The sequence below is a fragment of the Lygodium microphyllum genome, chromosome 26 (genome assembly GCF_053477565.2).
Source record: "Lygodium microphyllum isolate KBCC chromosome 26, Lygodium_microphyllum_v1.1.10, whole genome shotgun sequence".
NCBI classification, from domain to species: Eukaryota; Viridiplantae; Streptophyta; class Polypodiopsida; order Schizaeales; family Lygodiaceae; genus Lygodium; species Lygodium microphyllum.
Genome location: NC_141160.1, coordinates 131,949,976 through 131,964,281, shown reverse-complemented (window position 1 = coordinate 131,964,281; position 14,306 = coordinate 131,949,976).

The window sequence follows — 14,306 nt, the reverse complement described above, 5'->3', positions numbered from 1 at the left end:
AATGCCATCATTGGTGTGTGCCAAAATCTTGCCCATCCCTAGCATGTTATACACATCCCTTCTAGGCCATCTCTCAATCATGTTGGTCATGCCCAATACTCTCTCCACCAACTCAAGACTCAGCTTGATGGAGCCCCAAGAGAGACACTAGGAAAACATGGTTTCTATTGTAAGAAAATCTATATTGTACTATCAACAACCATCTTTTTCATATTTAATGTGATCTCAACAAAGAGAACACCACGAACAAGAAATCTTCATGCAGCTTCATAGAAACAATTTTCCCACGGATTTATCTTTAACAAAATTCATCATACTCTTCATATTCTTCATAAATTTCTTTGATAGACCAAAAAAACGCAAAAGTATACTCCACTTTAAATGGAAAGATATCTCATATGATTCATCTTCAAAGACTTCATAGCTTTCTCTCATAATCTCTCATAGGTAGATACATTATATTGCATAGAATTGACTATCTTTGACTCTCTCTCTCTCTCTCTCTCTCTCTCTCTCTCTCTCTCTCTCTCTCTCTCTCTCTCTCTCTCTCTCTCTCTCTCTCTCTCTCTCTCTCTCTCTCTCTCTCTCTCTCAATAGTACATCATCTCCTTAATATTCAATAATCACTCACAATAACCCTTCTTTGGTCTTGAATGGCCCTCCCAAGAGGTATGTCTAATATGAAAGGTCACCAAAGCCACTACAATGACTCTTCACAGCTTACTATTGTCACTTCACTCCAGTCTTCTCTTGAGTCTTCAGCAGCTACTTCTTCCACTTCCTTGAGCTCTTTTAAAATTGCATTCACCTCTTTCCAAGATAGAAAACTTTCCCATACTACACCCTTCATCTAACAAAACACATATAAAGGCATACAAAACAAAACAAAACAAGAACAGAGGATCTACAGAAGCTCAACAGAGGGTTACAGAATGTCAACAAAAAGCATCTAGCTCAATTAAAACCAATCAAAACCATTAAAAACCATTCAATGAGCTTTCAAAAAACCTCATACTTCATCAATTATTATTCCATCCTTCCATACAGAGAAAAAACAGAACAAATTAAAAGCTATCAGAACCAAATAGAACTTAACAGAACATCAGAGAACTTCATATCTCTACTGAAAAACATCATGAGCTTATCAAAACCATTCCATCCTATCCAAAACATTACCAACCCACTTTCAAAACATTCAATCATCATATAAAATTAACCATTCAACCCACAAAAACAATAAATATCAACGGAAAAACATAGGTCATTTCAGCATTCAACACTTGACCTCCACCTAGTGGGTTTCCTCTTCTTGCTACATAGTTATAGTGCTACGGTTCCTCTTGAAGGTTTGAAGGAACTTTGTGCACTTTTTGTAGTCCATTGCTTTCCCGACTTTCTCCAAATACTTCTCTAGATTGCATTGTTTCACAATTTGTTTCATGGCCTACTGTTCTTCCATGGCTACATCCTCCAAGTTCAAGACATGCATGAACCTGAACTGGTTGAAGGCCCTTGTCTCTACTAACAGCTTGTACTTGTCTTGTTCCTCTTTTGAGAAATGAATTTTTTTGCTTTTCTCTTGAGACTTGCCATTGTGGGCCCATGTCATAACACCACAGCTCACCACCATTAGTTTTCTTAAGATAATTCCCTACAGGAAGATAAGTAGAGAATGATTGTGCGCTTATAGAAACATGAAATGCCTAGGTACAAACAGAGATTTTTTCTTCAAGCAATCCGTACAATACAATAAAAGTCCATGAAATTTTTCTTAAAGTATGTTTTTCCAATTTTCCTTAAAGTATGTTTTTTCAGCTTACCCTCCCCCCCTTGGAAATGAGAAGAATCCTTCCTAGGATTAGAGGGTGAAGGGTTAAGTGCAATCGGCAATGTGTTACTTCTGCATAAGCCATGTGTAGAATTGCGGGTTGTATTCCAAGTAGGCATGGAAATCCATGTCAAAAGGTCGAATGCTAACGTGTATTATCTATGACAAGGCATCCGTTAGAAAGTCACCAGAGGCAATTCGGCTAGCAATATGTAATTCCTCCTCAGTCAGGACACAATCTAGGTAGGGATGGGCGAGTTCGTGATCATCTAAAGTCCAACTACAAAATGATGGCTAAGACTCTAAGGGAGGTAAGAGCTACGTTAGTCAAATCATACTCTAACATTTTAATTGCACATCTTTGCTCAGCGTTGGTCATGATGCGACAGTCATGTTATTCCCACTGGAGTCTAAGAGCATACCATTTATGCAAGAAGGTAGACTTAATGTTGATTAGGGCTTTTAATGCTTTAATTTCCTGTGCATGGCATGAGATGTGATGAGCCATTTTTTGTGTGCTTGTGTGCGAGAGATTTCATTATCAATTAACTCCTCAACTACCGTGGGGGCCTTAACGAATATGAATTTAGATTCCTCCCAGGAGCAAGGTAGCGTACACACTTTAGTTACTAAAGGCTCATCTAAAAGACCTAAGTCTAATCAATCATAGCTTTTAGCAAGCATGGTGAACATAGCATCTAAGCGCCAAATGTAAGTGACCAAGTCATCCCCCGTATTCTTAGTAAAGTTTGAGGCCAAGGTAAGGATAGATTGCCGCTCGTAAGAGGGTTTATGGACTGCAAGAGGTTGGGGTTTGACTTGGCTAGATAGCTCAGTAGTTTATGTATGTAGCTTCTATGGATTTCGAGGGGTTGGTTTAGATTCTTGAGTGATATGCATGGTTGAGGTGGTTTGGGAGCACCAAGCTGCTTGGTCACTTGCTAGACTTGTTGAGGCTCTGTGGATGTAGTGGGTTTAGGCTCTATGGGCTTCATAGCTTGAGTCTTTTGTGGCTTCAACTCCTTAATAATTAGTGTGATGTCCTATTTAGGTAAGTTTGAGGGTTACGCTTGAGTAATCCCCATAGCAGTCTTGTCTTTAGGCACCCATATCTTGGTATTGCCCTCATAATAGCCTTGTCCTTGCAATAGGGTTTTGGGAACCCATGGCAGCTTAATCGTGTGTCAATACGTGACTTTTTTCCCTCCTAGGTTTTGAGCATGAGTCCTTAGCATTGCAAGATCATGTCTGCTTATTTCTAGGTGGCGGGCCTTGGTGTGTAGGTACCCCTTTGAATTTGGGCTCATTGGCCTTGGTTGCGCTCTTGGTCGATTGTTGGCATTGAGGCTTGGTGGGTTGTGATGTAGTACAACCCCCCTCCTTAGACTTGTTGTAGGTTCTCTATCGGTGGCTTTGTTGGCTTTGGTGTGGCTGTGATGCCCTTGTTGAAAGCTGTCACTATGCGTACATTACCGATGGCAAGGTGAATGCATTGTGACTCGTAATTGACATTGCAATGTGTTTACTTCTTAAAAGCTTTTGGCAACACATAAAAGACCATGAGTATGCTCTCAGACTCAATAGAGACCACGGGCTTGCACTTTTCCAAAAGTGTGTATGATTGACCCCCAAATGGGCTAAGTTTAGCATTCATGGGTTGTAGTTGTGGTTGACCAATTAGAGTCCAACAATCGTGGACTAAGATATTAGAGCCAGCTCCCCCATCGATCAAGGCATCAAAGGTATATGTCTGTTGGGTGAGGGCTGTTATGCGTAGATAAGCAGGTGCTACTACTTCCACATCTTCATCCTTAATCTCTGTTATTGTGGCAACTCGTATGTTTGCAAGGGACTCTAGCATTGGAGGCTCATGCGATGTGTAGAGGGGTAGTACTTCTTTATACGGCTGTTGTTGAAGAAGCCTATGCCCTTTCTATCTAGGGTCTCGAGCTTCACATTGTTGGTTCGGCTGATAGTGTGAACTCTAAAAGGCCCTAATCCCCTAAACTTCATCTTCTGTGTTGGGATAAGGGCAATGCCCATGTCCCCTCATAAGGGCCAGGTTGTACAATAGTACATATACCTCTCTAAAATTATTATTGAGGTACACTCTTCAGTACAGCTTGAACTTGAAGAAAGAGTTCACTGTGAAGAGTTTGCACGCATGACAACAAGGTTTGAAGCTTGAAGCTTCCCTCTTCATTTGAGCTTGTTGGTAGCCATCATTGGCCACTTGGGGACCCTCCCCATCATCTCCAACACTTGGTCCAGCATTCCAATCTCTTCAGGCTAAAGATGTCATCAGCATGGGAATGCAGATCTGGTTTTCAGTATACTCAGGACCTACAATAATTTGGCATCATGGCTGTGCACCAGACTTTGAATCTAATGCTTAACATTGAGCATTGGCGTGTAGTATTACACTTGGGGTTGATATACATTTAACTTTAGGTCTGAAATACATAGAATTCAGATATGTAATAAACAGGGTAGCACCTGCTCTCTTGAGATTGATGCTCCTATGATAGCTATTTGGATGTATCTTGATGCTTGATGCTTTGGGAACCATGTGGCATTGTCTTGAGGCCATTTTAAGCTAATCTTGACAAGAATTTGGCTCATTTTGCAGACATATTTGTGGCTGGAAATAGGGCAGCAACTATTTCTTGAGTGAATAATGTTTATGATTCATTTATGTGATGACTATCTGATGCCCATTTGGTGCTACATGACTTGGAGATGTTATGTCCATGATTAGAGATCATTTTGGGGTGATTAGAGTCATCATTTTGCTTGGTCATGACAAAAATTTGGCTGTTGGAATAACAAGGCTAAATGACATTTTGACTGCATATGCATTATGTCTTGCTTCTAGACTTGGGCTCAGGCATTCTATACCATGTATTCATGCTTATGGTTGATGTTACGTGCTTGGATTTGATTCTAGAATGCATTTGAGTAGTCATTAAAGCTCATTTTTGGATCAACTTTACTTACAGGTCTATTGTTGTACATTCAGGACAGTTTCCTGCATATTCAAGACATCATACCTCACCATCAAGAAATTTGATATGTTTCTATACTAGAACATTATGGTGATGTTTTGAGCAACTTTGCATGATCTTTGGAGCTCAATATCAATCATTCTAAGAGGTTATTTCAATTTTGAATTTTCAGGACAGATTTTTTCTAAATGTCAGGACTGCACTCCTGAATTGCAGGACAACCACCTGCATTGTTAGGAATTTTAGGATTTCACTCCTAAATTGCAAGACAACCACCTTTATTGTCAGGAATTTCAGGACTGCACTCTATTTTTTGTCAAGAAAATGATATGTTTACTATCATTGAATGCTTTCAATGCATTTTGGGCAATGAACTGATGTATGTTCTTGTTGCTATATACTTGATGATATTCCTAACATACTACTGAGTGGATTTTGGAGCTTCCATTGCTTGGCATTAGTTGTCATTTACTATCATACAATTATTTGGCTGTGAATCATCATGGCTAGCAGTAGTGACAATCATCTTGTGCATATTAAGAAGCTTGAAGGAACACACAACTTTGCAGTTTGGCAAAAGCAACACTATAATATCTTATTACAAAAGAAGCAAGCAAAGCTGATTAAAGTAACGGGGATCAAACCAGCTGATGTAGAGCAAGATGACTGGGATGAGCTGAATGAGCTTGCATGCTCGACCATTGAGCTATTGATTTTTGATGCCTTGCTGTTTAACATTGAAGGGTTGGATTCTACTAATGACATTTGGAAGCAACTGGAAGAATTATATGCCTAGAAGAGTGCTAGAAGCAAAGTCTACTAGCTAAAGAAACTCATGGTTTTGCATATGAAAGGGGGTACTACATCTACTCACTTTAGTGAGTTTAACTCCATTTTCAGCCAACTTGCCACTTTGAAGTTCAATATTGATGATGAGTTCAAAGCTAGGTTCTTGCTTTGCACTCTGCCAGAGCGTTGGGATACCTTCAGGACTGCTATGAACAATTCTAATGCTATCCTTTTGTATGTTAATGTAGAGAGTGCTCTACTTATGCAAGAAATGAATCGATAGAACAATGCATCCAGTAAGCCTTCCAGTGCTTTGCATACTAGAGGTAGATCACAACAGAATGGCAAATCTAATAGCAAGGGATGCAAATAAATCATGTAATAAGGATGTTGAATGACATCACGTAATAAGGATGTTGAATGCCATCACTGTGGCAAGAAGGGTCACTTCAAACGTGACTGCTAAATGGAAGAAAGAGAAAGGGAAGGGCAAGAAGGCAGATGATAGCAAGGAAGAGAAGAAAGAGAGTCAACCTGCTAAGAAGAGTAGTGTAAAGCTCAAAGAGGTGAATGTAGTTAGCCACCCCATGAGAGTGTTAGTGGACTCTTCGTCTCTTCATGTTTTAGTGCACATGCTTTGATAGCTGATATGAAAGATGACATGCACACTTGAATTTTGGATTCAGGAGCCTCTTTTCATACATGTAACATTACATGCATTGGCAATGTGCAACTGTGATTTCAACATTGATCTGTCTTCACTCTTCAGAATGTAAGGCATGTACCGTAGCTCAAGAAGAACTTGATTAGTGCTAGTAAGCTAGATGATGATGGTTTTGATACCACCTTTGGTGATGGGAAATGGAAGATATACAGAGGATCTAGGCTTATTGTCAGAGGCTCAAAGAGTGATACTTTGTATCCTCTCCATGTATCTAGTATGCGTGACCATGTTGTTGTCGTGATTGAGTAGCCAAGTGTTTCCTTATGGCATGGCCAGTTGGGACACATGAGTCAAATAGGAATGAAAGTATTTTCTCATTTGGGTTACTTTCCTTGTCTTCATTATGCTGATTTTGAGCACTATGATCATTGTGTTTATGAAAGCATATGCAAACATCTCATAAAAAGTCTCTTTCATTGAAATCTTTCCCTCTAGAGTTAGTACATTCCGACATATGTCAAATGCTAGGGTTATCTGGAGGAAAGAAATATTGTCACATTTGTCGATGATGGTACTCAGAAGGTATGGTTTTACTCTATTCGTAGCAAGGACAATGTGCTTGACAAGTTTCAAAACTTCCTAGCATTGGTTGAGACCCAGACTGATAAGGCACTTAAGTGTCTTCACTCTGATAACGGTGGGGAGTATGTGTCCAAAGCCTTTCAGGCATTTTGTGACAACAAGGGGATAAAGAGGGAGCTTATTGCCCCTCATAATCCGCCCCAAAATGGAGTTGCATAGCACATGAATCGGACCATACAGGATAAGGTCCTACGATGTTGTCTCATGCTGCATTACTGCATGGCTTTTGGGCAGAGGCTGTTATGACAGTCGTTCATCTAATTAACAAGTCACTGAACGGGGGAGATTCCCTTGTGAAGAGTGGTTGGGCAAGCCACCTTCTTATGCTCATTTGCGAGTGTTTGGCTGCGAGCCTTTTGTGCACATATGGAAGAAAGAACACAACAAATTGGAACCAAAAGCTTGTAAATGCATATTCCTAGAATACGGTAACAAGGGTGAGATGGGGTATAGACTTTGGGATCTCGAGAAAAGAAAGATAGTATTCAGCAATGACATCATCTTCCATGAAGATTGCATGCATAAGCAACTCGAGAAGACTAAGGAAGTCAAGAGGGTTGTTTTCAGGGAGGATGTACCTTTTCAAAAGCCATTTGTACCCAGTGGATAGTAGCGTATACATGTTGTAAATACTCTTAAAAATATAGAAAATGGTGCTGGAAATGACCGGCAAGGTATTGCTCATGATACACCACAGTTTCAAACCTGAAAACATGCAGTTTAGGATAGCCTAAATTGTCAGGACAAGATGTTGGAATTTCAGGATAGCAACCTGTACATGCAGAATTGCAAGCTCCTATTTCAAGATAACAACCTGTACATGCAGAATTACAAGCCTGTATTTCAGGATAGCAACCTGTAAATGCAGATTTGCAGGCCCAGCAACCAACAAATACAGAACCTTTGCTGCATAGGTCAACCTGACCTTCAAGGCATCCAAATAGATTTATTCTTGGTGCACAATATACTGCAGATTATGTCATATTGATGGATTGTGGTAAACCATCATGCTTCAAAGAAGCAATGACTAGACTGGACAACAAGAAGTGGTTCAAGGTCATGCTGTCTCGAAAATGGAATCACTTGATAAGAATGGTACTTGGGATGACTTGGTATAGCTGCCTAAAGGGCGGAAAACTCTACCATGCAAGTGGGTTTACAAGATGAAGATCACTTCTAGTTTTTTGCCAAAGTACAAAGCACGGTTGATTGTAAAGGGATACAAGCAGAAACATGGAATTGACTTTGATGAGATCTTCTCTCCTGTAGTCAAGATGACTATTCTAAGAACCATTTTGGCCTTGGTTGCAGCTGAAGATATGGAGCTCATACAGATGAAGATATGGAGCTCATACAGATGGATGTAAAGACTGCATTCTTACATGGTGATCTACATGAGGACATATATCTACAATAGCCTAAAGATTTTGTTGCTAAAGGCATTGTACATAGTCTAATTGCCCAAAGGTAGAGAAAAAAAATCAGCTAAGTCTAAGTATGTATAAAGCTAAAGGTAGAGGTAAGAAGTGGAGTCTTTGATAGGTGTTCTAGCTCAATTAGACATTCCGTCCAGGCCTCTTTTTCATCCCATCTCTCTTGGATTATAGGCTGTTCAATAGGCCCATAAAGTTGCCATTAGCTTGTTGTCCTAGTCGCTGCAAGAAGCAAAGACTATCTTGGTTAAGACATTCACTAAGATCTTGTTTATGGATTCAGCCTGGCCGTTAGCTTGAGGATAGTAGGGTGAAGATTTTCTATGAATGATCAGGAAGATAAACAGGAGGTGGTGGGCAATCACTTCCTTGATAAAGTGTGTGCCTTGATTGCTGACTAGTTCAATGCGGCAGCTAAATCATGAGATTGCCTACTCCCAAAGGAACTTGGCCATGGTCCTAGCATTGTTTTTCCTAGTGGCTCATTCTTTTGCCCACTTTGTGAGATAGTCTATGGTGACTATGATGTACTTGGCCTACGAGTATTATGCTGCAGGACTAATCAACCCAATGAAGTAAATTCTTGAAAGGCTATCTTGCAATGATTGGGATGAGCTCCATCTTGTCCTTACGAACAAGGACCTTGGTCCATTGGCACTCATCACAGTGCTTCACAAATCGTATTGCATCTCGGAAAATTGTGGACCATTACAATTGAGATTGCAGCACCTTGCATGGTGTCGTATCTCCACAGAAGTGTCCTCCCACGATTCTATCGTGTGTCTCCACAAGTACGTCATGCATCTCATGGTTGCACACACATTGTCATAGTAAGCCATATTGTCCTAACCTATAGAGCTAATCGACTATTGACTAATAGGGTTGTATCTTGAGGATAAGGTGCCTAAGCTGAGCCTTCTTGATAGGTCTTTTGGATAGTCCATGCTTTAGTACTTGGACTATATCATCCAGCCCTAGTACGGCATCAAGTCAACTCTAAACAAGTCATTTTCACTAGAAAGATTGAAAATATACACATCTGGATAGTCGTCTATTATACCCTGTCCAGTGGTTTCTCCCATGGATATGCGGGACATGTGATCAGTCATATAATGTTTCTTCCCTTACTTCTGACTTAGAGTTGCTATCTTACCTTACTTCCAACTCAAAGTCAAACTCTCTGTCCTTGCTGGAAGAGGGAGTCTCTCCTGGTGGTCGTAGCTCCGAAGGTAATTCTGTCTCCTAACTAGCAGTACGGCACTTGGTTGGGTGAGCCTTTCCTATTCGTAGTCAATCACTTCCATGTGCTCCAACCACATGCAATCACACGTTTGTTCGCATGATTCCTCTCTCAACTCTAAGGGTACTCACTTTCTGTGGCTTGAAATCTACTTGTATTTGCTCAATCTCATGTCCATCAGTGTCATATTCTATCGTGTCAATCTCTTCTTTGCTCTCTTCACTGAAGAAGCAACACTCCTCGTACTCATCATCCAAACTATCCTCGTCCCACTACTCATCATCTCCTAAGTTTCTACACTTCTCTTTCTTCTCATCCATGACCAAGGCCTAATCGTACATCATGTTTAGATCATGTACCTTGGCCCGTTTCCACTTGGGTTTGTCCCCCATGAGATCCTTGAGGGGTTTCAGATTAGTGGTTGGGTTGCCACATAGCTTGTCTGTTAAGTAATCTAAGATCTTGTGGAGCTCTCGCTTGTTATTCAGGATGTGGAATGTGATGGGGTTGGGCCGGCTACAAGAGCTTCTAGCTATCATGCAAAAAGGTATTTAGGGCTTATTCGTGGGCTTATCAACGCGGTTGCCTAGTGGCTTTCTCATATTCCTCCTCATTATTTGAGAATGGCAGATCGATTGTGGCTAGCATGTGCATCCAATCACGCTCATCCTTAGGGTAAGGGGATATACTTTATTAGTGGCCCATAAGATTTCCTAATTTGAGTGTCACCCTTTAGTATGGTGGAGATGGTATCCAGGTCGACTGGCATGGTCTTTCAGGTATCCATCTCTACCCTTATCGCGTTCGTTCAATTGTCCAAGAAGATCAAACCATTGCCCCAATCTTCTATGACTCGTGTGTTTTACATCTAGGGTTGGCCTAGCCGGTGTAGAGGCAACAACTGCCAAGATCCACAAACTGCTTATTCTTTCAAGCGTTTTAAGCCGAGCATTAATGGCTACCTCTCACGTAGCCAATGCACTATCTCTCTCTACGAGTGTAGTGACCTTACCGCCATGCCTGATCAAGTTGCCTCCTCTCCCAAGCACTCCAATAGGTCCACAATCCAAGTGCAAGATTTAAGTGAGCTCAATCCTCAACCTCCACGCTCCAAGCTCCATCGCCGTGAGCAAGAGAAGAGAAGAAGAGAGGAGAAGATGGAGAGTTTCTCCACCATGGTCCCTCACCCTCACACACTCACTCCCTCTCTCAAGTACAACCTCAAGCAAGCAAGAACAAGAAGAAGAAGAAGAAGAAAAGGAGAGCTACTTTTGGCCACACACAAGAATGAGCTTCTTCATTCACGTTTTGCTTTTTATACAAAACCTAACCCTAATTCCCTTTGGGCGGTCATCTCCTCTTGGCCCATTCCTCCAACCCTTCTCCTCCTCTTCCCTATTTGGGTGGTCATCCCCTTTTTGGTCATGGGCTTGGCCCATTCATCAAACCCTTCTCCTTCTCTTCCCTATTGGCATGGCCTCAACCTGTGCCTCTAACCATTTACAATTTGCATGGGTGAGAGCCCGATGCTCTTTTACAAAATAAATCATGGTGCAGCTTGAGCTCTTTTATAAAAATATTGACTTGCGCTTTTTATTGTGCACATCTCTCCTTGATTTAGGGATTTTTTGCACTTCTTGTGTTTTAAGATTTTTCTTAGCACGCCTTCGTCTTTCGTTTCATTTTTTTCGTGGCCTTGTCTTCTACTTTAGATTTTCCACCTTGTTCTTCTGAGGATTAACATTACTCCCCTCCTAAATGAGTGTTGGTCCCATGGCACTCTCTATTGTAGGTAGCAATCTTTGGCATGCACCGAAGACATGGGTGGAAGGAACTGTTGTGGTTTGCCTTGGAGGAGTTTTGGTGGTGATGCAGATGAAGGTCATTGGTGGTACTTTGTTGGCCTTATTGGCTCTGGTGATAGGGTTGTTGGAGTTGGTAATAGGGCTGTTCTTTGTTAGGAGTTGCACTCATGACTGGCATAGGTGTTGGTGTTCTGGGGATTCTGCTTGTGACGATTCTTTGGTGGGCTTGCATGATGATAAAGGATAAGAGTTCAGAGTTGAGTATTGATGAAGAGCTAAGAATACTTTTGTTGGATTCTTCAATAATCTGCAATTGAAAACCTCTCATATGGTCTCTCCCTAGGGGTTAGTGCTAGTCTTCTTATCATGCATAAAACATAGTTTGATTAGTTTGGGAGATAGGTGAACTCTAAGCAAGTTGAGAGTATTGTCCTACACTTGTGTCTAGATTGTGATGCAAATATTATGTGAGTGCATGTGCATACTTAGATATTATGTAGTTAGAAGACGGTTGGTCTAGTTCCTCATAGCAATGTGTGGATGAAGCGAGGTTTCAATGAGGTGGAAAGAATTGCCGGTGTTGAGGAGAAGTACACTTGAAGGCTTCTTGAGACATCATTTGTGATCTTGACAACACGATGTAGGATAATTGAGCTCATTAACGCCTTAGCTTTTGGTAGCTGGTGGCTACTTGTAGTGTTTGAAGAGTACGGTGTACTTTCCATGGTCTTTCATGCCTTGTTTACCACTATTGATTGCGCACGATTTAGATAATTGTATTGGACATTGTATTTGGGTACGCCTGACTTCTTGGGTGGCCATTAGCTTTAATTCTTTATTGGCACAAAAACAAACTCAAAAGCTAAAGCGTGCTATTTTGTAATTTGGGCTATTATTTGGGCTTGAAGATGAATAATATATGAAATACATGCTTTGTGGAGCGCTCACACAAGGCATGGGGGGAGATTGCACCCAATTGGTCTCTTATTCATGTCGTGCAAGCTTTCTACATTGATTTGTGTGCAAAAAGTAGAGTCCTTTTGTTCTTGGGGACCTTCTGACGCTCACTACGCGCGCATACGGCGATCAATCTGTGTACCAGTGGTATCAGAGCGAAGCTAAGATCGAGAGCTTCCAATCGCTTATCATCTTGCACGAAGGCGGAGCTCCTGGAACAATCGAGCTCTATAGATAGTTTCGTCGCGAACGGTCGATACCAACGTGTTCCTGGCAGTCAAGAACCCCCATCTGCACTCTTTGATCGCGAAGGACCATTCTGTGGAGGCGGAGGACCACGTGGATGTCTCCTACATCAAGTCGTCTGTAAATAGTAAGCTCCATGTCCAAAAAGCTTTAAAGCTTTGAATTAAAGCTTAGTAAGCTTAGTAATAAGCTTAATAGTAAGCTTTAAAAAGCTTATTCCACGAAATCTGATGAACGGCGGCAACCACATCTACTGGGCGGCGTCAAAACGGCCGAGGACATATTCATGTCCAAAAAATCCATGCTTGATCAATAAGCCTTAAGCTCCTAAATCCTCTAGGTTCTCAAAGTCTTCTAATTTTTGCAAGTCACAAAGGTCCATAGAAGACTTATTCAACAACTCCCATAAAGGCAGTTTACACGCAGAAGCACAGAATCTGTCTATTGCTCTCTGGTAGACTCTGTTCACACCTGCAGACTTGCTGAACCAGTTTCAGCAAGAACAGAAGGTCATACGCAGTTTTTACGAAGATAACGAATACCGCTTACGCAAATGATAAAGACCATAAAAGCCAAACAAAATTTACAAGCCTTGTATACCCGCCTTTGAGCTACGCTCATCCCGCTAATAAGATTTCGAGAGTGTGAGGTCTTTTGGATTTTACAGGATGACTGAACAAAACATGGACAATTTTATGGCTGAAGGTGATTTACGCGAACCAACGATGGAGCAAAAGTTGGATTTGATTATGATGCAGCTCAAAGAAGAACGAAGAGCCCGACAAGCTTTGCAAGTTCAATTGGCCAATTTACAATGATCTACTACCGACCAAGATGGACCGCAACCCGAAGATCTTATACAACATACCATCGATGCGACACTTGAAGCCCAATGCATTCGCAAAGAAACAAAGATAAGTAAAAGAAACTTTAAATTTCGTACTTGCAATGGATCACGAGATGGAAAGACTATACTTGCTTTTATCAGTCAATTTGATGATTACTTCCATGAAGAAATATATACTGAGAAAGACAAAATTAAATGTGTCACTAACCATTTAGTTAATTGAGCATCCTTATGGTGGACTGTGGTCTGCAAGAGCATTGATTGTCCCACTACCTGGGAGACTTTCCAAAAGAAGTTTTTGCAGAATTTCCTTCCTCCTCAGCTCCATGAAAAAGCCATCAAGCAATGGGATCTTCTACAGTAAAGAGATCGCGAACCTATTTCCCAATACACTGAATGTTTCTGGAATGCCCTACTACAACTATGCATGCTCGAAAATGTACCTGAAGCAACTCACAAACGCAAGTTTATGTATGGCCTACTTGGACATTACTATGCGGAAGTCAATATGTTCAAGCCAACAACCCTTGAAGATGCAATTTCCTTGGCCCCTGACACTGAAGATAAGATTCGCGGAAGAGACAAGCGACCACAACAATTTCAAACTAATGGTAACTATGGTTCCAAACAATTCAATTCAAATTTTCGAAGATTCAATCAAAGTCGTTTTCTTCCAACTTGATTTCGTAAGTCTTGGACACGACCACCTGCTTTGCCATCAAACACCAATCCAAACCCTAAGTCATCCTCACAGCCAAATTCCAACATTCCTAAACTTCCCGCCATTACCAATAATGTATCTAAAGCCAAACCCATAGTTTGTTACAAATGCCATCAACCTGGACATCTA